The 23,983-nt window shown below is 43.1% G+C and overlaps 1 protein-coding gene across 19 annotated transcripts in view; it reads left to right on the top strand.

Moving 5' to 3' along the window:
• LOC310681635 (uncharacterized protein) overlaps positions 1-23,983 on the top strand; it is a 192,608-nt gene that overhangs the window by 19,475 nt on the left and 149,150 nt on the right. The window contains exon 3 of one of the 19 annotated variants that reach the window (XR_014513437.1): positions 8,092-8,424. The exons of the other annotated variants lie outside the window; for them this stretch is intronic. The gene's annotated coding sequence lies outside the window, so the exon portion shown is untranslated. Of the gene's footprint in view, positions 1-8,091; positions 8,425-23,983 lie in introns of those variants that run through there. 19 annotated transcript variants of the gene reach the window in all.

Raw genomic sequence — 23,983 nt, 5'->3', positions numbered from 1 at the left:
CAATCTTCTGGCCACTGCTGAGTTTTCCAAACTTGCTGGCATATTGAGTGTAGCACCTTAACAGCATCATCTTTTAAAATTTTAAATAGTTCAGCTGGAATACCATCACTTCCACTGGCCTTGTTATTTGCAATGCTTTCTAAGGCCCATTTGACTTCACTCTCCAGGATGTCTGGCTCAAGGTCAGCAACCACACTACCTGGGGAGTACGAGAAATCCATATCTTTCTGATATAATTCCTCTGTGTATTCTTGCCACCTCTTCTTGATGTTTTCTGCTTCTGTTAGGTCCTTACCACTTTTGTCCTTTATTATGGTAATCTTTGAACGAAATGTTCCTTTCATATCTCCAATTTTCTTGAACAGATCTCTGGTTCTTCCCATTCTGTTGTTTTCCTCTATTTCTTTGCATTGCTCATTTAAGAAGGCCTTCTTGTCTCTCCTTGCTATTTTTTGGAATTCTGCATTCAATTTCCTGTATCTTTCTCTATCTCCCTCGCATTTTGCTTGCCTTCTCTCCTCCGCTATTTGTAAGGCCTCATTGGACAGCCACTTTGCTTTCTTGCATTTCCTTTTCATTGGGATGGTTTTCGTTGCTGCCTCCTGTATAATGTTTCGAGCCTCCATCCATAGTTCTTCGGGCACTCTGTCCAGCAATTCTAAATCCTTAAACCTGTTCCTCACTTCCACTGTGTATTCATAAGGGATTTGGTTTAGATTGTATCTTACCGGCCCAGTGGTTTTTCCTACTTTCTTCAGTTTAAGCTTGAATTTTGCTATAAGAAGCTGATGATCTGAGCCACAGTCAGCTCCAGGTCTTGTTTTTGCTGACTGTATAGAGCTTCTCCATCTTTGGCTGCAGAGAATATAATCAATCTGATTTCGATGATGCCCATCTGGTGATGTCCATGTGTAGAGTCGTCTCTTGTGTTGTTGGAAAAGAGTGTTTGTGATGACCAGCTTGTTCTCTTGACAGAACTCTATTAGTCTTTGCCCTGCTTCGTTTTGAATTCCAAGACCAAATTTGCCAGTTGTTCCTTTTATCTCTTGATTCCCTACTTTAGCATTCCAATCCCCTATAATGAGAAGAACATCCTTCTTTGGTGTCACTTCTATAAGCTGTTGTAAGTCTTCATAGAATTGGTCAATTTCAGTTTCTTCAGCACCAGTAGTTGGTGCATAAACTTGGATTACTGTGATGTTAAAAGGTCTGCCTTGGATTCGTATCGAGATCATTCTATCATTTTTGATATTGCATCCCAGTACAGCTTTTGCCACTCTTTTGTTGACTATGAGGGCCACTCCATTTCTTTTACGGGTTTCTTGCCCACAGTAGTAGATATGATAGTCATCCGAACTGAATTCGCCCATTCCCGTCCATTTTAGTTCACTGATGCCCAAGATGTCAATGTTTATTCTTGCCATCTCATTTTTGACCACATCCAACTTACCCAGGTTCATGGTTCTTACATTCCAGGTTCCTATGCAATATTTTTCTTTACAGCATTGGACTTTCCTTTCGCTTCCATGCATATCCGCAACTGAGCGTCCTTTCGGCTTTGGCCCAGCCGCTTCATCAGCTCTGGATCTACTTGTACTTGTCCTCCGCTCTTCCCCAGTAGCATGTTGGACGCCTTCCGACCTGAGGGGCTCATCTTCCAGCGTCATAACTTTTATATACCTGTTGTCTTTGTCCATGGAGTTTTCTTGGCAGGGATACTGGAGTGGCTTGCCGATTCCTACTCCAGGTGGATCACGTTTGGTCAAAACTCTCCACTATGACCTGTTCATCTTGGGTGCCCTGCTCGGCATAGTTCATAGCTTCTCTGAGTTCTTCAAGCCCCTTCGCCACGGCAAGGCAGTGATCCATGAAGGGGATCATATACTTAGGCAGGTTTAAAATCAGGCCTCTGAAATGTTTCTATGGTGACTGAGTAATGTTGCACTGGGAATCGAAGTTGGATTATCGTTTTAGGCAAGTAATAGAAGAAGTGACCCATTCACTTTGAGGGTCCATTTAACCTAAAAGTCAATTATAAACACATAGGGTTTTTTAAAAAGGAAGAAAAGGAAGCTATTATAGGCAGCCCACATACCTGTTCTTTAAATGCCTTTCTGAAAGTCTTTTTAAAAAACAAAACAAAACTCGATTTTATTTTATTGCACCTCAACGTTTTGTTTTCCTTAAATCCAACGGCAAATCTAGTCACAAATCTTACCAAACGTATGGAGCATTTTGCCAACACCAATCCAAGACTCCTAATATGATGGCCAGTGTCAGCCAGAAGCTAAAGGCAGCTACAGGAGTATTAAGGGGACTTTATGGGCAGGATCCTACCAGGAATGTGTTGAAGAGCACTGAGAAATTCCTTGAGCTTCAGCGAAACACTTTTAGCTTCTCTCATAATTTCTTAATTTGCTTGAGAAGATTCACCTCCCAAAGTTTGCTACCTGTGGGAAACTAATGACTGCTCTTTTCTGAAATTCTAAGAGCTATAAAACACCTTGGGCCTGATGAAATTTGACCTTAGCACTTCTCAGAAACTGCTATAGGCTGCCAACTTTATAAATTAGGAGGTTTGAGATATCAGAATAGACACATGTGTCTCATGTTGTCATGACACTGAAGCACTAAAGTTTCCCAAAATTAATTCAGTGCATGATGTTTTGTTTCATAATTACAATTCGCAGAATGTGTCCTTCTGATTCCGCTTAGCTCTCCATCTTCCTCATTCAATTCTTTCTCATTCCCTAAGGTGTCGCGCACATCTGTGCAACTTTCTACGGTCTCCCCTAGCTTTCTCCTGCCAACACCTTGAGAAAGTGTTTTTGTGAGCTGAGTTTTTTTTTTCCTCTCTCTCTCCTCGTGATTTGAAAGGTCAATACAGAAATGTCTGCAGCTGTGAAGCATGGGAAGATGGAAGCCATATGAAACAAGAGTTCTTCTGAAATTGACTGACAGGCCTTGTGGATAATGATCCACATCCCACAGTGCTAATGGTTGTGTTCCTTTGGTTTAAAGCAAAGCCAAAGAAAACAGGCCCAGTATTGTAATGTATGAGTTCATTTAGGTCACACGGCAAGAGCAGAAAGATCAAGGGCTTCTTTGCAGCCTTTATAACTTAGGTGCGCAAAATGATGATTGAATAGACCTGTGCTTTTATTTTTCCGCCACGGATGCCAATATGTGAAAAAAGGACTTGCACAGCTCCCTTGTGACCCCATGACATGTAGAGAAACCCCGTGCATCTTTTAAGTGGTCAGGAGGTAGCCTTCAGTTAGGCATGCCAGGCAATTCTGTTGAAAACAAAAAACATAGGTGAACATTTCTGATGTATACTTACTCATTTCTTGTTCAGAATGGAAATCAATCCAACAAACACAATTGGTATTCACTGCTGTTGTCACCTTCAGTCTGCAAATAGTATGTAATTGATTTTGTTTCTTACGTCATCCTGTTTGAGATCTGTTTCCTTTGCCCCACCGAGGGCAGCAAAAAACCAATATTTTTGAATTGATGAAGGATGAACTGCAGCAGAATGGCTGACTCTGAGGTTGTGGCACTTATCTCACTTTATTGTCTGAGGGAGCCGGCGTACAGCTTCCGGGTCATGTGGCCAGCATGACTAAACCGCTTCTGGTGAACCAGAGCAGCGCACGGAAACGCCGTTTACTTTCCCGCCAGAGTGGTACCTATTTATCTACTTGCACTTTGACGTGCCTTCGAACTGCTAGGTTGGCAGGAGAGCAGAATGGAAACAGTGCTGCTAATTTCAACATAGTCACTTACAGTTCCCCATACAGTGATACCTCGGGTTACGTACGCTTCAGGTTGCAGATTCCGCTAACCCAGAAATAATACCTTGGGTTAATAACTTTGCTTCAGGATGAGAAGAGTAATCGCACGACAGAGGCACGGCGGCATCGGGAGGCCCCATTAGCTAAAGTGGTACTTCAGGCTAAGAACAGTTTCAGGTTAAGAACGGACCTTCAGAACGAATTAAGTTCTTAACCCGAGGTACCACTGTACTTAGCTGGAGCACAATGAATGGTGCAAAATAATCAAACAAATCCTTCTGCTTGTTTTCATCATATAATCAGATCTTAGCTAAACTTTTGCAACAAATTCCAATTAGGCAAATTTGCTTGAGGGTCCCACCTCCCCAGTTCATTTATAAGGTAAAGGGACCCCTGACCATAAGGTCCAGTCATGGCCGACTCTGGGGTTGCGGCGCTCATCTCGCTTTACTGGCTGAGGGAGCCGGCGTACAGCTTCTGGGTCATGTGACCAGCATGACTCAGCCTCTTCTGGTGAACCAGAGCAGCGCACGGAAACGCCATTTACCTTCCCGCCAGAGCGGTACCTATTTATCTACTTGCACTTTTTCGAACTGCTAGGTTGGCAAGTTTATCTCCTCCGACTTTAAAAGTGCAAGCCTTTGGCTGTCCACTCAGAAGTTAAGTTCCACTGAGTCAATAGGAACTAGAAGTGTAGTCAAAAACAGGTTTACTGAGAAGTAAATTGTGTTGAATTCATTAGGACTTAGAACAAGTGGGTTGGGATTGGCACTTGAGGCTGCATTCCTACATGCACTTACTAGGGAGTAAATTCTCTTGAGTGCAGTGGAAGCTGCATTTAACAAGCATGTATATTACTGCATTGTTGCTTTCTGGTAAGTAGAGGATTGCAGCCTATAACTAGTTTTGAATATGGTTGGATAAATCTTGCCCCTGAATGGTAAGGAGTTCATTTTGCTAACCAAGTGAAACATAAGGCAGGATTCCTGCATCTTTATTACTTGTGTAGAAGAGGGAAGTTCTGCAGAAGTCTATATTTGCGAAGTAGTCCTCATAAATTCCTTTTAAAATGTTGTTTAAATTGATTAATACAGCTACAGGACTGTGTGTGTGTGTGTGTGTGTGTGTGTGTGCTGCAAATGACAAAGGAAAGTGCATATGGTCAAAGATTGTCATGGAATTTATCATTCCAAAACGTTGCCCCATAGTCCATTTTTGTATGAATTTGTTCTGTATCGTCCTTCCTTCTCAAATTTGGAGATGATATCCTAGTTTCAATGAAGTCACAGTGACCCAGATTCTACAAAATCAATCTGACTAAGGCAGAGAAATAGATGTTGTCTAGTAAGAAGTAATAGGCATCATGCTCACTGTTATTAACCAGTGCTGTGTCCCACATTTTTTGGCTCCATCAAAAAAAAATATTCAAAACTTATCAAAAGGGAGAAAAAAATTGTCAAATTTCCTTGGGTAGGGTGCAATGTTTCTGTTGTGCTTTCCTAACTTTCAAGATAGCCCAGGGATATTTGTGTGAATGCTTTCTTTAATTCTACAACAACAACAACAGCAGCAGCAGCAGCAGCAGCAAAACTTCCCAAAAAACATCACACAAAAACGCCTCTCTTTTGGCCTACACTCTGCAGCCTTCCCAGGTACTGTTACTTCCCGTAAATGCCATGACATCGCGAACTGGGTTTTCCTATAAACATAGGAAGCTGGGGAGGCTGTCTATTGTGTAACTAACACCACATATATTAAGTCTTTGTACAGTGGTGCCTCGCAAGACGAAATTAATTTGTTCTGCGAGTTTTTTCGTTCTACGAGTTTTTTCGTCTTGCGAAGCACCAATGTGTATTGACGGTTTCCCATAGGAATGCATTGGCGGTTAAAAAAAAAAAAGGCACAAGACGTTTCGTCTTGCGAAGCAAGCCCATAGGGAAATCCGTCTTGCGAAGCAACTCAGAAAACGAAAAACTCTTTCGTCTTGCGAGTTTTTCGTCTTCCGAGGCATTCGTCTTGCGAGGTACCACTGTATTTTTACAAGAAATCCATGTGGAAGGAAAGCCAAGCATTTTTCTTTTAAAAATAAAATCAGGAAGGGAACCAATATCAGATGTCCTGTAGTCAGCCTCCCCAGCCTCCATTAAAATCAAATGAAGACATATTGAGGCAATTTTCCCTCATGTTCCTTTTTCAAATCAGGAAATGTGGGCACACAGAGAGGTTGGATAGCATTGGAGAAATGCTTGATGACACACCTACCCACCCACACCACAGTTATACCACAATGATAAAGTAAGGTGAATCCCACAAACTCCAGAAATGCTAATGAAATTCTAAAGCACCTGAGAGAGAGATGGAAAAAATGAAAGCCTCTTCCACAGTACAGTTGTACCTTGGAAGTTGAACAGAATCCATTCCAGAAGTCTTTTTGACATACAAAATGTCCGAAAACTGAATCACGGCTTCTGATTGGCTACAGGAAGCTTCTGCAGCCAATCAGAAGCCGCGGAAGCCCCATTAGATGTTTGGGTTCCGCAAACCAGAACAATCACTTCTGGGTTTGAGGTGTTTGGGAGCCAAAACGTCTGAGTTCCGGGGCGTTTGGGATCCACGATATGACTGCTGAAGGAAATTTCTGAGAAATTGGAGGATAGCAGTACTTAAACAAACTGGATACAATGTTTTGTAAGGGCAGGGGAAAGTGTTCTTGTCTTCACATCCTGCTTGTGGACTTCTCATAGGCACCTGATAGGTCACCGCAACATCTAGAGGGATGGAGATTCGAAGATCCTGACCTAGGAACAGTCTGTGCTAACCTCATCTTGTGTTCTTATGCCATTTTTAACCCAACCTTCATAATCTGATCCCACACTGGGTTCCAAGATCATTTAAAATAATTTAAAACAAACAAGAATCCAGACAAAATAAGAACAGGTTATGTTTTGGAGTCTGTGGGCGGGTGGAAGGGAACCATAAAACATTGTTCTATCATTGTGGTGTCCAGTAGGCTAGAATGTACTAGAAATCAGGATGCATCCTTTGGGCCATGAAAACAATCCAAACTATATTGCCATTTTTTCAACACAATCTTTCAAAAACCATTCCACTCCTCCTACTGCAACGTAGGCTGCCATTTCATATCACAGTGAACAAAAATAATGCTAATAGAGATTGCTGTATCCAATATGGTAGCACAAAATCATTCATGATTTTAAGGTGCTAAATTCTGTTCCTGAAAGTAGACGTTCATGAAATATGAAAGACTCCAGGTAGAGGAAAAGGTTACAATGCAGGCCAAGAAATAGCCGCAAATAGAGGGAAAGGTGTTGGAAGACTCATTTAAAACTGTTGGGAATTTGAGGTGAGTACCCACGCAGTGGCAGTTGTCCCTAGTTCCACTCACCACACAGAAGCAGCTTAAGGTACAAAAGAGATTACTGCTGTAGAAGCTAAGGCTTCGGTAATACAGTTCCAGATGTTGATATATGTATACAGCTTGTAGGCTTTGCAGACACAGATACATACAAGCACAAAGGATCTGTTGTTCCAACTTCAAGGCATAACACAGACTCCGACTCACAGACAGGCTCACTGACTGACGTGCCTTAATCACTTACGCATATAGTCATACCTTGGTTGTCGAACGGAATCCGTTCCAGAAGTCTGTTTGGCTTCCGAAAACATTTGACAACCAAGGCACTGCTTCTGGTGACAGCAGGAGCTTCCTGCACTCAACCGGAGGCCGTGGAAGCCCTGTCAGACGTTCGGCTTCCAAAGAACGTTCACAAACCAGAACACTCACTTCTGTGTTTGCGGTGTTTGGGAGCCCATACATTCGAGTCGCAAGGCATTCAAGATCCAAGGTATGACTGTATAGCCATCACTGGGCTATTGCCACAGCAACTGGCTTGGCTGATGATGTACCTCTTGGCTTATATAATATATGGAGTAATTTGTGCTCATGAAGGAAATTGCCCCCTTCCTCCATGTCCAGTTCCTTCAACAAAAACTTCTTTTCCTATCACTGACTGTATTACTTGAGGATTCAACATATTTTTAGAGTGATTTAGGTTGCTTTATTCCTCAAAATATTTTTTATGTTAATCTTGGCATGACATTGTTGTGTGGCTTCTTCTTTTTTTTAAAAAAAGAATCACTATTGTACCATTGTACTCTTTAAAAAGGATACATTTTCATTCCCACACTTTGAGAGAAATCTTTTTATTCTGAATAATAAATTGAGGGAATCAATTACTTCTGAATGCATAAGAACATAATTTTGCCTTTACAGATAATGAACTGAATAGAGATGAAACTGAAAACGAATCCATTACTAATAATGAAGATGAGAATGCAGCAGAACTATGTACCTCCTTTTGTGGCGAGGCATTGTATAAATCATGGGTTAGAAAAATGGAGAATCAAGGACACTGAACAGAAATGTATGCCTCTGTTGTAATATATGAAGGGAGGATTTGAGAGCTGACATTGTTAATATTACTTATGTAGCTGTAAAAGAAATTAAACAGCCCACTCTCCACTGAAGGACCTTGACGCAAGTAACAAATTGTGAATTGCTGCATTCAAAACACTGCAAAAGCATCCATTAAATTACGTTGGCACATGTACACTTCCTATTAAAATGTCAATAGAAAATAGGCTTAATGGTACTGCACTGTAGAGAATATTCAAGTCTATAATCCAGGCAAAATATTTTCAGAGTGTTTTTGTTATTTCTCGAGTTTCTAACTCCCTCTAGCTAAGGGCCTTTTGAATCATTACTCCACACACATTTGTTACTTCCATGTGTGATGGGAATGAAAGTGGGTTTCAGGCTCATTTGCTTCCCTTGCTTGGAGATCAGGAACCTGACCACCCACCAGATGTTGATGGGCTACAACTCCCATCCTGACTATTGGCCATTTTGTCTGGGGTTGATGAAAGTTCTAATCCAACATCTGGAGGGCCACAATTTTCCCATCCTTGGCTTTGTTCTTCCTCTGCCTGTCCTTCACTCCACTTACCAATGTAGCTTGCTTCCTTCTTCTTTGGCAATCACTCATAGCCAAGTAAGATTGTCTTCCATAAACATGGTTTTAACAGTGAGTACGTAAGTGACTGTGGAGGCCAATTCTGGATCTACACATCCTTCCACAATGGGGATGTATGTTTCCGGGTGGGAGTTGATTACAGTGAGGGGTAGCCAAGCGTGCCTTTCTCTTAGCATGTTTCTCCCTTTCATCCTGAGTCCGAGCGTCTTCAAAGCCCATGACAACATTTGGAGCACTTGCAGGCCAGTGTTTCCCAGTTGTTGGTGTTTATACTACATTTTTTTAAGATTTGCATTGAGAGAGTCTTTAAACCTCTTTTGTTGAGCACCAGCATTACACTTTCCATTTTAAAGTTCAGAGTAGTTGCTTTGGAAGACAATAATCAGGCATCCGAACAACATGACCAGTCTAGTGAAGTTGATGTTGAAGAATCATTGCCTTCACAGTGGTGATCTTTGCTTCTTCCAGTACACTGATATTAGTTTGCCTGTCTTCCCAAATGATGTGTCAATTTTTTGGGGGGACACTGTTGATGGAATCTTTTGAGGAGTTGGAGATGGCGTTTATAAGTGGCAATGTAGCACCCCAACACTGGCTCTCCTTATCCCTGGATAGGGGGGTTTGGCCACTATTATTCAGGCACTTATAACTTCCCAAGTCAATTACTGTATTGCAATGATGATGATTTGAGAACTGCCACTGGTGCAAAATGCACCAAATAAAATTGTAGGGAATGTTTTGATACCCTATTGGTTCAACTGTGCTTCATTGCCTACAGTGGTACCTCGGGTTACAAACTTAATTCGTTCTGGAGGTCCGTTCTTAGTGTGGTGTAGTGGTTAAGAGCTCATAATCTGGTGAACCGGGTTCGTGTCTCCTCTCCTCCACATGTAGCTGCTGGGTGACCTTGGGCTAGTCACACTTCTCTGAAGTCTCTCAGCCCCACTCACCTCACAGAGTGTTTGTTGTGGGGGAGGAAGGGAAAGGAGAATGTGAGCCGCTTTGAGACTCCTTCGGGTAGTGATAAAGCGGGATATCAAATCCAAACTCTTCTTCTTCTTCTGAGGTACCACTTTAGCTAATGGGGCTTCCCACTGTCACTGCACAATTTCTGTTCTCATCCTGGGGCAAAGGTCTTAACCTTTGAGGTACTACTTCCGGGTTAGTGGAGTCTGTAACCCGAAGTGTTTGTAACCCGAGGTGTTTGTAACCTGAGGTACCACTGTATTTGCTTATGGGCTCAATTCAAGATGTTGGTCCTCACCACCTTTAAAACTTTCAGTTTCTTGGGCTCACCTATCTAAAAAAGTGTCTGATCATACATGAATCAGTTCATGCATTGTGATTGGTGGGAGGCATCCTGTTCCACCTTGCACTTGGGATCCTTTTGGCTTTGTGGCAGTCACTGAAAACTTTGAAACTTTGCTGATCCAATATACTGCAGCTTGTTTAGTACAGACTGAGGCCAGACACACAGAACATATCTCACCTGTCAGGGAACTGCCAACAGTACTGGAGGGGGAGCGCAAAATCCAGAGGGATTCCAGAGAGCGTCCAGGGATCAGGAGCAGCCCATCTTCTGGGGAAGAGAATCAGCATAGCACCAGTGGAGAAGGGGGACAGGTGGGGGAAGCAGCGAGGCGGTCCCATGACTCCTTGCCTGGGACCAGTGGGGAAAGTAGGGGTCCTCCGTTGCCCTCCCTGCACAGAAGGCTTTCGCGCAGAGAGGGTAGGCAAAGACTAGGCGTCAAAGAACTTCTTTGCTGGATGAAGTTTAAGAAACGCCCACTGACGGATTCTGCCAGCGATTGAGACAGCCTCGGGTGAGTGGCTGTCCGGACAGAAGAGGTTCACTTTGGCAGCCCAGCCAGGTGTTTGCACCCAGCCAGGGAGATAGGCACCTGCTTACGCACGAGCAACCCCTTAGAACCATTGCATCACCCATCTGCACTGACACCTCCTTTACTTCTGAGTGAGGATGGATCTGTCCCTTTTGGTTCTCTCAGGGTTGAGCCAGGTGCTGACCTGAAATAGAGCAGGACTCTTCATATCACAATCAGATGAGCTGAACCACATCCTGAAGGGACTTTGAAGAGCAATACCGGGACTCCTAGACATACCCCACTATAGTATTTGTAGACAAAAACAGTATCCTTCGTTCAGTCCATGATGGTTTCTCAGCGGATATTTGCTTATTAGCTAAAATGCAAAGGAATGCCAGAGCATTGTCTTATAAAATTATGCTGTTTGGAACAAAGTTAGCTTTCAGTCTATTGAGAGCGAAATCTTGGCATCAAAACAGATGCTTACTTCAGAAATTTGGCTATTTGTAGACCAACATTTTTCAGAGACCTTGTTATAGCCAAGGAGTTCACATTATGTACAGTTGTTTATGTAGGAAGATTTTGCATCTCTTAAGTCTGTAAAGATACCACCTTGGTGTAATTTACTTAAACATAATCCAGGCCCAGTGGACTACTCATTTAAAATAAATAAGTTTTGTTTCAGGAAGGAACTCACTTTTGCTAGGTTCCAATTAACGCCTCTTTAGCAAAGATAACATACAACCTTTGCCTCTGCTGTTGTGGATTAGATAAGGCAGAGGATCTTCCTCATTATCTCTTTAATTATTTCTTGACCCAAGATATTAGGGGGGGGGGGGGACTGATCAGTTTAAAATTGGTATCAATAGGTCAGTGTGCCAAAGATAGATTTCTCCTTTGCGATAATAATATTAAGATACTGAGAGCTGTTTCTAATTTCTTAAAGGCATCGGTTAACACAAAAGCCAAATTTTATGAGGCAAAAATTACAATTTGTATTGGAGAAGCATAATCATTTCAATTCTTTTCATTCTATTTTTGCATGTTTTATTAGTTATGACTAATAGTTACTTATAAAAAACTAAAGCTGGAAATTGGCCTGAAAGAATTTTAAACCTCAGTACAAATGGATTTAGTAATTTTATTCGGTGGGTTGACTGACATGCTTTAAACAATTTCAATTGATTTATGCTTAACTTTGATTTTATTTCTCATCACATTTATCCCCTGTTTTATATTGTTATGACCAAAGATTATAAGCAGTAAAGTTAAATTGAACTATATTTATTTACTGTATTTGTTTTTGTTTACTGTCATATACGAACTGCTCTGGGGGTTCTTCCATGGCTGAAGAGCAGGATAGAAATATATAAAATAAGTGCACATGAAATAATATTGACTAGAGCAGCTTTCCCCAGCTTGGGGCACTCCAAACCTTGTTGGATTCCAGTTCCCATCAGTCCCAGCCAGCATGGCAAACAGCCAGGAATTATTGGAGCCATAGGCTGAAAATCTGGTGGGTACCAGATTCCGGTAGGTAGCCGTGTTGGTCTGAAACAGTTGAAATATTCTTCAGATACACTAAAACAGAAGTCACCAGACCCTTATATATAGTGGGAGGGTGGGGTGGGGTTTTTCTCAGGAGGGTAGTAGGAGATGAGTGTAGAGGTGGCTACCAAGTTGGGGAAGGTTGTATGAAGCAAGACCTTCTCTCTTTTGGTACCCGTTATTTGAAATATAGTGTTGGCATCCATCTGTATCAGGAAACAATGGAAGAGTGTGCCTTGGGGGGGTCAAACTGTTGAAAGGTTACAGCGCCTGCTGTGGCTGTAGAGAACAATGTGGGAGAGACGTATGTTGTTGCAGTTAGGGCATATGAAGGCTTGCAGTTGTGCCGCTGCAGATGCACCATAGTGTTTCTACTCTCTGTGCTCCTCCGAGGGGTCATGTCTCCTCTGGTCACTACTACGGATACACAACTTGAATGCCTATCCCCAAGCAAGGCATGGCAAGGGTGATGTTGCCAGCCTTCAGGTCACATTTGCCGAAACCTTCGTTTTCACTGGCACATTGTCTCACAATCCGCTGGAGATCACTCCTTGCCTTAATGAGCATTTGTTGTTGTTGTTTAGTCGTGTAGTCGTGTCCGACTCTTCATGACCCCATGGACCAGAGCACGCCAGGCACTCCTGTCTTCCACTGCCTCCCGCAGTTTGGTCAAACTCATGCTGGTAGCTTCAAGAACACTATCCAACCATCTCGTCCTCTGTCATCCCCTTCTCCTTGTGCCCTCCATCTTTCCCAACATCAGGGTCTTTTCCAGGGAGTCTTCTCTTCTCATGAGATAGCCAAAGTATTGGAGTCTCAGCTTCAGGATCTGTCCTTCCAGTGAGCACTCAGGGCTGATTTCCTTCAGAATGGATAGGTTTGATCTTCTTGCAGAGCATGGGACTCTCAAGAGTCTCCTCCAGCACCATAATTCAAAAGCATCAATTCTTCGGCGATCAGCCTTCTTTATGGTCCAGCTCTCACTTCCATACATCACTACTGGGAAAACCATAGCTTTAACTATACAGACCTTTGTTGGCAAGGTGATGTCTCTGCTTTTTAAGATGCTGTCTAGGTTTGTCATTGTTAATGAGCATAGCAAGTGTCTTTTTGCAGGGTGCATGCTACCTTAGTTCTCAAACCTAATCCGTTCCAGAAGTCCGTTCCAAAACCAAAGCGTTCCAGAACCAAGGCACACTTTCCCATAGAAAGGAATGCAAAATGGATTAATCCATTCCAGGCTTTTAAAAGCAACCCCTAAAACAGCAATTAACATGAATTTGCTTTCTAACGAGGCCATTGATTCATGAAATGAAAGCAATGATCAATGTACTGTACTATAAAATAAATAAGACAGTATTGTAGATGATAAAAAATAAAATGAATATTTTTTTTCTTCCCAGCACTGATGATAATCATTGTTTGGATGGGGGTTTTTTTAATCCATTTCTGCTGTCACACAATCAATCAATCAGCATCTGAACTGGGTTCCACACAGTCACAAAAACAAATTAACCAAAAAGGCCTCAAAAACAAAAAACGGCAAATAAATAGCAAAAACAAACGTGTCAAACTTCATCCATTCCAGAAGTCCGTTTTACTTCTGAAATGTTTGAAAACCAAGGTGCGGCTTCTGATTGGTGCAGGTGCCCCAGAAACAATAGCTGACAGCCGCATCAGACGTTCGGCTTCCGAAAAATGTTTGAAAACCGGAACACTAACTTCTGGGTTTTTGGCATTTGAGAACCAAGGTACCACTGTAGTTCAGAAGAGCCTCACACTTTGCAATGCCTTTTGTGCTGGTCTCACACCAGTTGGGGGACTGTTGCTCTGTTTTGTCAAAGGAGGACATAGCTGTTTTGTACATTGCCTCTTTGATGTGGTTCCACCTTGCTCTGATGCTATCTCAGGGGAGATCAGTAGAGCATGTTTGATGGACTCAGAGAAGTATTCACAAAGTTCAAGTTCTGGCTGTTCTGGCAGTGTTGATGTGAGGGCACACTTTATGCTTTGTGCTATGGACCCTCTGTCTGGAGATAGATCTTGCACGCCACCAGGGAGTGCTCTGTGTCAGTAGTGCCAACTTGGAAGTAGGTTGGGAATAACTTAAGATATTTTCTCATTATTTGAAATAAGAGCTTTGTTTGTTGGACAGTATTCTGAATGGGGTCAGCATGCTTCATCTCTTTATGCCCTTTCCTAATGGTAAATACATATTTCAAGAGCTTTTTAGGTTGCAATCTGTTGCTATCCAGGAGTGTTTCATTCCCGCTGGGTATTGGTATTAAGAGTTTTATTTTTTAAGCATTTTATGGTTTATTGGACTATTTATTAGGAAAGATGTCTCACCAGAATTTTTTATGAATAAGTAAGCTTCTAAGGGAAAAGAGAAAAAACTACTATCCAGAGTAAGAGGAAATCCTGCATTAAAAAAACAGCCATACTTGTGGGTTTAGGTTGGAGCTAATATTTGCTGTAAAGGAAAGTGCAGCATTTGGAATTAAGGCACTGACATTCCTCAGTCCCTTTGCCTTGTTTGTTGAACACTTGAATGATGGAATTTGTCTCTGTGATATCCAATTTCCTACCACTTCAGTGACTTTATCTCTGTCTCAGTTCCAGGACATAATTCAAAATGGATAATGATGAATACAAGTATTTTAATTGTGCCTATTTCAATGGGAATTTGCCATGGTAACCTAGCACATGAAGACATTTCTCTATTTCTGTATTCGGAACGAGGTTTAACGATTCAGTGTTAGACGGTCACACAATCATATTAGCATAGCAGTCTGAAATGATACAGCACAGTAGCAAATAAATGAGATGGGCTGCTCAGTTGTGTACAGAAGCCCTTAGCAGGGAAGAATTAGAGGTCTGGGCTCCATGAGAATAACAGCTGCTGCACTCAGCTTGTCCCCTGCACTCTTACATACCCGGGACCGAGGGATGTAGATACTGGGAAAGGGCATTAGGATCCTAACCATCTTCCATTTTTGAACTGAAATGGTGAGCAAATGTTTGGGCCAATCTTTTACTCTTCTGCTTCTGTAATTATCACTGCCTGTAAAGCAGACACCCGACTCCTTCTTGTTGTCACTTCATGCTACTTATATTCTTTGATAAATGGGTTGATTGTTTGTGCGTTTCAAATCCCTTCCCTTCCCTTTACGTTATTTCTACATTCTAAGATTGGGAGCAGTTAGCCTCCAATTAATAATGTGACTGGGGAAAAATCCAACACAACCTGTCTCATGTATTGAGGAGATCCAACGGGGGGGGGGGGGGGGGAGGGGAAGACACTGTTTCTGATGCAGAAGTGAAGCCAAGATTTTAAGTAGAAGCAAAATGCACAAATAATGTTTCATCATGAGAATCATTAAGGTCCTAGCTACCATCCATGCAGTTGTTGAACCACTGAATTACAAACAATAACTTTTAGCATTATTGAGTATGTTATGTTACTTTGCAGCAACTGTCATGAGATGTCTCCTTTTTTAAAAAAGAACAAAACAAAAACCTAAGACCAAAGTGGGATCAATCTATCTCTGATATCTGATTAGTAAAGTACTTTTTACATATTTGGGAGGCTTTATTTCCCCTTCAGAAATGTCAGTTAATATTTGCTACATATATCTGGAAAACATCAATTAGACATGTATAGCTAAATAGTGAGCTAATGTGCTGTGAACTGGAGGGATTGTGTTCAAAAAGAAAGTATCTTTAGACAGTTTATAATGACAAAAAAAAATAAAAAAATCAACACAATCCATAAAGCAGAAAATCAAAAATGGACATTTGCAAAACATTTCAGGCTTGCAACAATATGCCAGGTTAGGACTACAGTATGTGGATATGTGTGTGTGCCGGTATATGTATATTTATATGTATATATGTGTGTCTGGGGCAAGTTGGAGTTAAAAACAACAACCACCCAAAAACACTCCCAGACAGTTAAAGTGCTTATAAAATGGCGGGGGCGGGGGGGGGGGGAGAGTCTGACACTATATAAAGAAAACACTGAGGGGAATGGAGGAGAGGAACTAGAGTTTGCTCCTCGGGAAAGACTCCTCCTGAAATATTCCCATGAAGGACTTTGCTACCCTGAGAGCCAAGAGAGAGAGGGGAAGGCATGCAATTTGGAATGATCTATGGCCAAGAGAGTGGGACACAGGTGGCGCTGTGCTCTAAACCACTGATCCTAGGGCTTGCTGATCAGAAGGTTATCGGTTCGAATCCCTGCGACGGGGTGAGCTCCTGTTGTTCGGTCCCAGCTCCTGCCAACCTAGCAGTTTGAAAGCACATCAAAGTGCAAGTAGATAAATAGGCACCGCTCCGGTGGGAAGGTAAACATTTCCATGCACTGCTCTGGTTTTGCCAGAAGCGGCTTAGTCATGCTGGACACATGACCCAGAAAAACTGTCTGTGGACAAACGTTGGCTCCCTCAGCCAGTAAAGCAAGATGAACGCCGCAACCCCAGAGTCGTTTGTGACTGGACAAAGCGTGTTCTCCTTCAGGGAGAGCACGTGTTGCGGTGGGGTCTACTGAGCCACCCCTCTGTTACCAGGCAAGGTCTCTAAAGATGGCCTGGGGCAGTGATTGGTTCACTGGGTTGCTGGGGTAAAAGTTATGTTGCAATTTTGGTGGGAGGGGTAAAAAGGTTTAAATACTCTGCACGCAGCCTTGTACTTTCTCTTTTGCTGCGTGCAACGGATCACCCGCCCACCCGCCCTAGAGTAAGGGGTTGTTGCGTTGACCTTGCTATTGCCTGTCATGGGGTCGTCTGCCTTTGAGCAGGGGCCTGGTAGGAATTTTTCCACCTGGCAAATTGGCTGGCTGGGTGGTTTTTGCCTACTACGTAGCAAATCGTCACAACTTGTAAGGTTGTGGTTAGGCATTGGTTATAAATCTGGTGGAGGAGGGGTCAGGATAGGCTGTGCCTGCCCCTCCATGGTTGCTGCGGAAAGGGAATTCCGTTGGAGGAGGGGTCAGGATAGGCTGTGCCTGCCCCTCCATGGTTGCTGCGGAAAGGGAATTCCGTTAAAGGAATCCTGGGGCTTGCCATCTTTTCGTCCAATCCCTGGAATGGGACTAGGGCCGGCAAGCCTTCGGGGAGCAGGCGGGTGAGAGTTGAGGGTCTGTGTCTCAGCTCCAATTCCTCCCCGACTTGCTTTCCCCCGCACTGTCTTTCGGTGGTGCCCGGAAGTCAGTTCTGTCCCCAGGCGGGGGGACAGATAGTCTTAACCAATGCCTAAACAACCACTCACGGTTTGTATTTGAATAAAGTTGTGGCCAAAATCATGCCAAAAATCTTAAACAAAAATTATGTGTCTGTTGTGAGTTATTTGGGGGGTGGATTGGGGACCTCGACACGCAACTGTCAGGGGTCCTTTACCTTTATGGCCAAGAGAGAGTTGAGAAAAGTAAAGAGGAGGATGGAGAGAAAAGCAGAATGTGGGTGAAAATGAGTTGCAAAAAAGCAGGAAGTAGGAGGCATGGGGATGGAGTTGAAGATGAAGATGAAGGCAAGGGCATGAAAAAGATCTGAAGAGTAGGGGGGGATGATGGTTTCATAGATCAGCAGAAGATGAAAAGGTGCTTAGTAGTTGTATGGGCGGGGAGGAAGTTTACCATGATTCAGGGCTGCCATACGTCTGGATTTTCCCAGACATTACTGGGATTTCAAAGGCAGAATTGATGTCTGGGATGAATTTCTGAAAGGCAGCACTTTGTCCTGGATCTTAGACAAGTCAATCAAATGTTCTTTTTGGCAATAGGGTGGGTTTACAACAATTTTGGTGGTTTCCTTTTTTAAAAAAAAAGTTCAACAATTTTCAGGGTGTCCTGGTTTTTAATTCTTGAAATATGGCAACTCCACCGTGGGAGTGCTTTGTTTACAAGCCCAGTTGCACAAAGCGTGTTCTCACTAAAGGAGAGCACGTGTTGCGGCTGGGACCAGACAAGCACCCTGTAATTGCCAGGCAGAATTGAAGAAAGGGGCCTGGCGTGGATTGGATGTGTTGTTGCTGGGGCAATTTGTATGTTGCCAATTTGGGGGTGGGATCAGAGGATATTTAAGTAAGGCCCACAGCAAGTTGCTTTCTCTTTCGCTGTGGGCATCGGATCACCCGCCCGCCCTCCCTTGTTTGGGCTTGCACCTTGACCTTGCTATGCCTGTCATGGGGTCATTCGCTTTGATGCGGGGGCCCGGTAGGAATTTTTCCATTTGGCTGATTAGTGTGTGCCATCTGGTTTTCGCCTACTGCGTAGCAAATTGTCACAACTTGTAAGGTTGGTGGTTAGGCATTGGTTTAAATTGGTTGGTGGAGGGGTATGGATTGGCTGTGCCTGCCCCTCCAGAGCTGCTGCTGCACGGGAATTCCGTTAAAGGAATTCAGGGGCTTACCATCCTTTCGTCCAAATCCCTGGAATCGGGTTTGGGCCGCGTATGCCCCTAGGAGCATGCGGGGAGAAGCTGAGGGTCTGTGTCGCAGCTCCAGTTATCCCTGATCTTGTTCCTCCACACTGTCTTCCGCTGGAATCCAGGAGTCAGTGCTGTCCCCAAAGGCTGGGGGGGGGGGGCAGCTAGTCATAACCAATGCCTAAGCAACCACTCACAATTTGTATGTTGAATAAAGTTGTGGCCAAAATTATGCCAAAAACCTTAAACAAAAATTAATGTGTGAGTTATTGGGCTAGGGGTGTTTGGGGGATCTCAGCACGCAAAAAAGTGGGCAGGAGGCATGTACATGGGGGTGAAAACAAGGGTGAAAAGTGAGGCTGTAGAACAGAAGAGTAAAATGGCTTCAGAAATGGGTTTGGGAAGGTGAATAGCAAGCATAATTGCCTGGTGTGGGAAGGGGACTTTCTAGGGGTCTAAGGGCAGGGGGAATGGCAGAGGGTTTGTTAAATGGAGCAAGCAGAGGCACAGCCTCTAGTCTATATACTGTAGACACACACACACAACATATCATAACTTCAACACCTCTGAAAATAAATAAATGTGCTACCACTCTGAATAAATTAATATCTAAATATATGGGTTAACATTTTGAGCAAATGCAGGGCTAATTCATTTTTGTTTTGTTTATGACACTCTAATCAAAACGAGATCAATGGAACTGTGGTTGCCATAGTGGTATGGATGTCAAAATGTTCATGCATTCATTAGATTTCAAGAAACAACATGTTTTCTGGGATAAGTAATTAGAGGTACCTAATCTTTCCGACTGAAAACTCATCAAACTATGTGGTTTGCGTGTGTGCGTGTGTGTGTGTGTGTGTGTGTGTGTTGAACATAAAAATTGAGCAAAAAATATTTTTTTTTAAAAAAAATTGAAAGTGAGTCCTTGCTCAGATCCAATTCCTTGTTCTCCCTCTCTCTTGAAATCAAGGCAGAATGGAAGCTCACAAAACAATGTGACACACACACAAAAATAAAAATAAAAAAATGTAATGAGATGTAGAGAAGAATTTAATATTGAACAAATCCCAAGAAGCACAGAATGGTTTGTCTTCTTAGAATAAAACTTCATCCACAATTCCCTTGATGAAAAGCCAGTAGGTTTGAAACTTGCTGGGTTTTGTTCTACATCAATAAATTCTTCACTGCATTCCATCATGGATTATTCTGCTCTTTGGGGGGAAAGTAACTGACAGCACAATCTTATACATGCATACTCAGAATTAAGTTGTATTTAGTTTATTGGGATGATTCCCTGGTAAGTGGGTATAGGATTGCAGCTGGAGACTCCCTTCCTTTGGGAGAATGGAGAGGTTAAGAATGTTGATGTTTATTTATTTGCCTTTTGTAAAATAGAAAGTGAAAAATGAAGATTATGCAAAAATGGTGGGGAATGCCTCCATGCGATTCATGCATGGGTTGCTTCAACACATCAGAAACAAGCACTAGGGTAACTCTCAGAACCGTCTCCAAAAAAAGGTCATTAGATCCAGTACCATGTAGAAAATGAAACTCTTTATTAGCACAAACTATGTGAAAATAATAAAATGGTAACACTTCCACTCTCATACTGTGCATTTCGAAAGCCATTTGTGTGCAGTTATGTGTTCACAGTAAAGACATGTGAAGGGCAGCTGAGCCAGACACGTAAGCCCCAGTTCCAAAGACTCTAAATCTATGGGGAACTTTCATGTGTTGAATGTGGAAGTCCCAAGGAGGCTTCTGATTGCTTTTAGCTGAACAAACTTAGAAGCCTCCACAAGATTGGAGAATTTGCATTATCAGGGCTTGCAGTCCTGCAAAGCCTTGCTGCTCCAGACATCATGCTCCCCAGTCGGGGGGGGGGGGGGTTCCTAAGACTTAGATCACATAGGGTGAGCCCCCCACAGGGACCACCATCTGAGGGAGCGTCCTCAGCCCTGGCTCCACCTGGGCACGTGGACATGACCACTCCCCCCAGATACCTTTAACGCAGTGTTTCTCAACCTTGGGTCCCCAGATGTTGTTGGACTACAACTCCCACCATCCCTGAGCCCTGGCCTTGCTAGCTAGGGATGATGGGTTGTAGTTCAACAACATCTGGGGACCCAAGGTTGAGAAAGGATGCTAACGGGATACCCAGCATTTGGAGGGGTAGGTGGAGACTACAACCTCCCCTCCATCCAAGACAAAGGATTGCCCAATGCCCAACCACCACTTGAGCAGAATGCTCACTGCCAGACCACTCACACCTGCATCCATCCACAATGTCTACTAACCAAATATCATTTCCTGTTGAGGAAAGGTGAAAACCATCAGGTCTAAAGAGAGATACTTCCGAGAATGTAATATTGGGGTGCTGAATCACCCAGCCAACCCATTGCAGTATGCAGCGCCTTACTGCGCGGTTGATTCCCACAGGGTTAGGGTTGCGTCATAGACATCTCTCAAGCATATCGGACCAGCTGAGACATATGGTGGAGCATAAATTGTGCAGCGCCTGCAAGTCCTCAGTTATATATATATATTTAAGAATAATTTATTATTAACCGACCAATCACATCAAATCAAACCAAATTACATAAATTCCAAATTACACAGCCGAATTTTAATTTTTTGTTGGGGGTACCCATATTTCAAGTTCTGAAGGGGATCCAATCAACTTCTTGCTTCTTACTGCTGTTTTAATGGCCACAAATCTAACCTTATGATGTTCACAGTACTATCCAGTCCTTTCTTATTGTTTTTCCACATCTCTTGTTGTTATTTTCATATATTTTTCCTTTATCTTTGTGACCTCTGATAATCTCGGCAAGCTGGTTAGAACAGTTTGTAATCCTGCGTGGATTTTTTATTATTATTATCCAGTAGTCATATCCAGACGTTTTCCATATAACATCACTTCCATATATCAAAACAGTCTTAGCGTCATTAATCTTCACCAATCTGCCTCCTTTCTCAAAACCTCTGAGGAGATTCACTAGGAATGCAGTCTGAAAATAAGTCTGTTCTTCCTCCCGGCTATAAATCCTTTGGCAAGATGGCGACTCCGAATTAATTGCTGCGCCATTCCCAAAAGCTCTTATTGCTTCTCGATCTCCATTAAGCATACTTTTGGTTAAAGTTTATCTCCACACAGACTTTAATCATCCTGCTTGGGTCAGTTCAACCGACGATTCTAATGAGGAGGGGTTCTTGTAAATCACATAGAAGGAAAGTAAAAAAGGTCCCCCCCCCCCATTCAGTCCCGTTGTCAACATACCCAGCCTTTGGTGTATCTTCATCATAAAATATTCCTGTTTCTCCAACCCGTCGTCTTCTTTCGCAGAGGTCACTTAAATTAGCAGACTTCACTCCCCTTCTTCACTTGAAATATGTGCATTTGCTTCTTTTGTAATTAATTATTCCAAATTGCTGCAACTAGTGCGCGATCAGAGACAGCATCCAGGAGAGCCGAGGTCCACACGGGGGCATTCTGCCTAGGGCCCTCACCCCCTTTTTTCAAATTAGGGGGTGATTTATGGGCACAGCAGGCAAGGGCAGTGTTCCCCATTTCCTTGGGGCAACAAGGGAGGCTGCCTACACCCACAACAGCCTCTTAATTACCCTGTGTGGGTCGGAGAGATGGTATTGTCGGCCATCTTCCAATGTGTCCCCTAGTGGCCCCCTGCAAGTCCTCAATTATAGCCCACGTTAAGTCAATTCCCTTGCATTGGCCCAAATCTCCCCCCCCCAACTGAATAATCAGGGCGTCCGGGGGCCCTTTGTGACACCCCAATAACTCCATTTTGTATGGGTCTTTGGACCATAATAAAGAATGTTTGTGTGTTTTGGGAGGTGATACAAATCCTTCCAGGCACTTAGGGTGGCATTCAAGCCAGTGTGGTGTAGTGGTTAAGAGCAGTAGACTCGTAATCTGGGGAACCAGGTTCACGTCTCCGCTCCTCCACATGCAGCTGCTAGGTGACCTTGGGCTAGTCTCACTTCTTGAAGTCTCTCAGCCCCACTCACCTCACAGAGTGTTTGTTGTGGGGGAGGAAGGGAAAGGAGAACGTTAGCCGCTTTCAGACTCCTTCGGGTGGTGATAAAGCGGGATATCAAATCCAAACTCCAAACTCTTCACAACTCTGAAACTTAGGCTGATGGTGAATTGTCAAACCAGGGATCTTCACAGAGGACTCATGATTTTAACCCACGGTATGCTGCACCCTAGTCTATTTAATATCACCCCAAACTCTGGAAAGAAGGCATAGAAGTCCGGTAAGGGTGGGCACAACCTTTCCCCATAGGGCTTTTAATCACACTAGAAAAATTGTGACAGCAGAGACCCCTTTTAAACCAAGGCTAGACACTTTTCAGTTTAGTTTGGCACCAAGGACTGCAGTGCTTTGCTGTTCACCCCTTTGCAAGTGGGGGGGGGGGCAAAACAACTCAGCTTTTCCCTTGTGCCCTTCTTGGTCCCACCCATGTGAGCTTATTGTATTTGTCAATAGGGACTTGACCTCTTTGACCACAGGATGCACTGCAAGGCCCAGATGTTACCGGGTGGCTCTGGGTACAGGAGGTTGGTTGGGGGAAAAGAAAGCCTTGCATGAGCAGAGTTCCACTCAACTCTCTCTCTGGATCTTTCCCAATATGTTTTCCAATGTAGATTACTTGTAGCTAGATGGAGCTTCCCTATATAGACACCGGATACATGAGAGTACTTGAAATTCAGGCAATTTACGTTTAATGTTGTCCAGCAGAGCGCCTGCTGAATTCTGATTCATCTGTAATTTATTATTTAATCTCAGGATGAAACGCTGTGGAGAGAGAAAAAAGTTGCATCCAAAATGTTACTCCGTTTCAAAATTAGCCATCTGCCCAGTTGTATGAGCTCAGCCTTTTCCAGTTCCAAAACAACCCATTCTTAATTAAGGTCTGCTCAGAAATAACCTGTGTGAAAGGTGTTCCTGAACTCTTTGTATAATGCTCAATGATACTGATCCCAGCAGACCTTGCCAATTTACCTGTCACAAATCAAACTCTCCAAGTGTCCCTGTTTTCCAGGGACAGTCCCAGATTTACAGAAGCTGTCCAGGTTTCTGATTTGATCCTGGAATGTCCCACTTTTCCTTAGGACATCTCTGTTTCCATAACAGATATGTTGGAGGGTATGGAGTCATGTGACCCCCCGAGCCAAGGAGATAAGTAACTATACAACCTTTAGAAAGCATCTGAAGGCAGCCCTGTATAGGGAAGTTTTTAATGTTTTTTAAAATGTTTTTAAATATGTTAGAAGCCACCCAAAGTGGCTGTGGCAACCCAGTCAGATGACT

This window comes from Podarcis tiliguerta (assembly GCF_965153285.1).
Source record: "Podarcis tiliguerta genome assembly, chromosome: 7".
NCBI lineage: Eukaryota > Metazoa > Chordata > Lepidosauria > Squamata > Lacertidae > Podarcis > Podarcis tiliguerta.
This window is presented reverse-complemented; position numbering and strand designations above follow the sequence as displayed.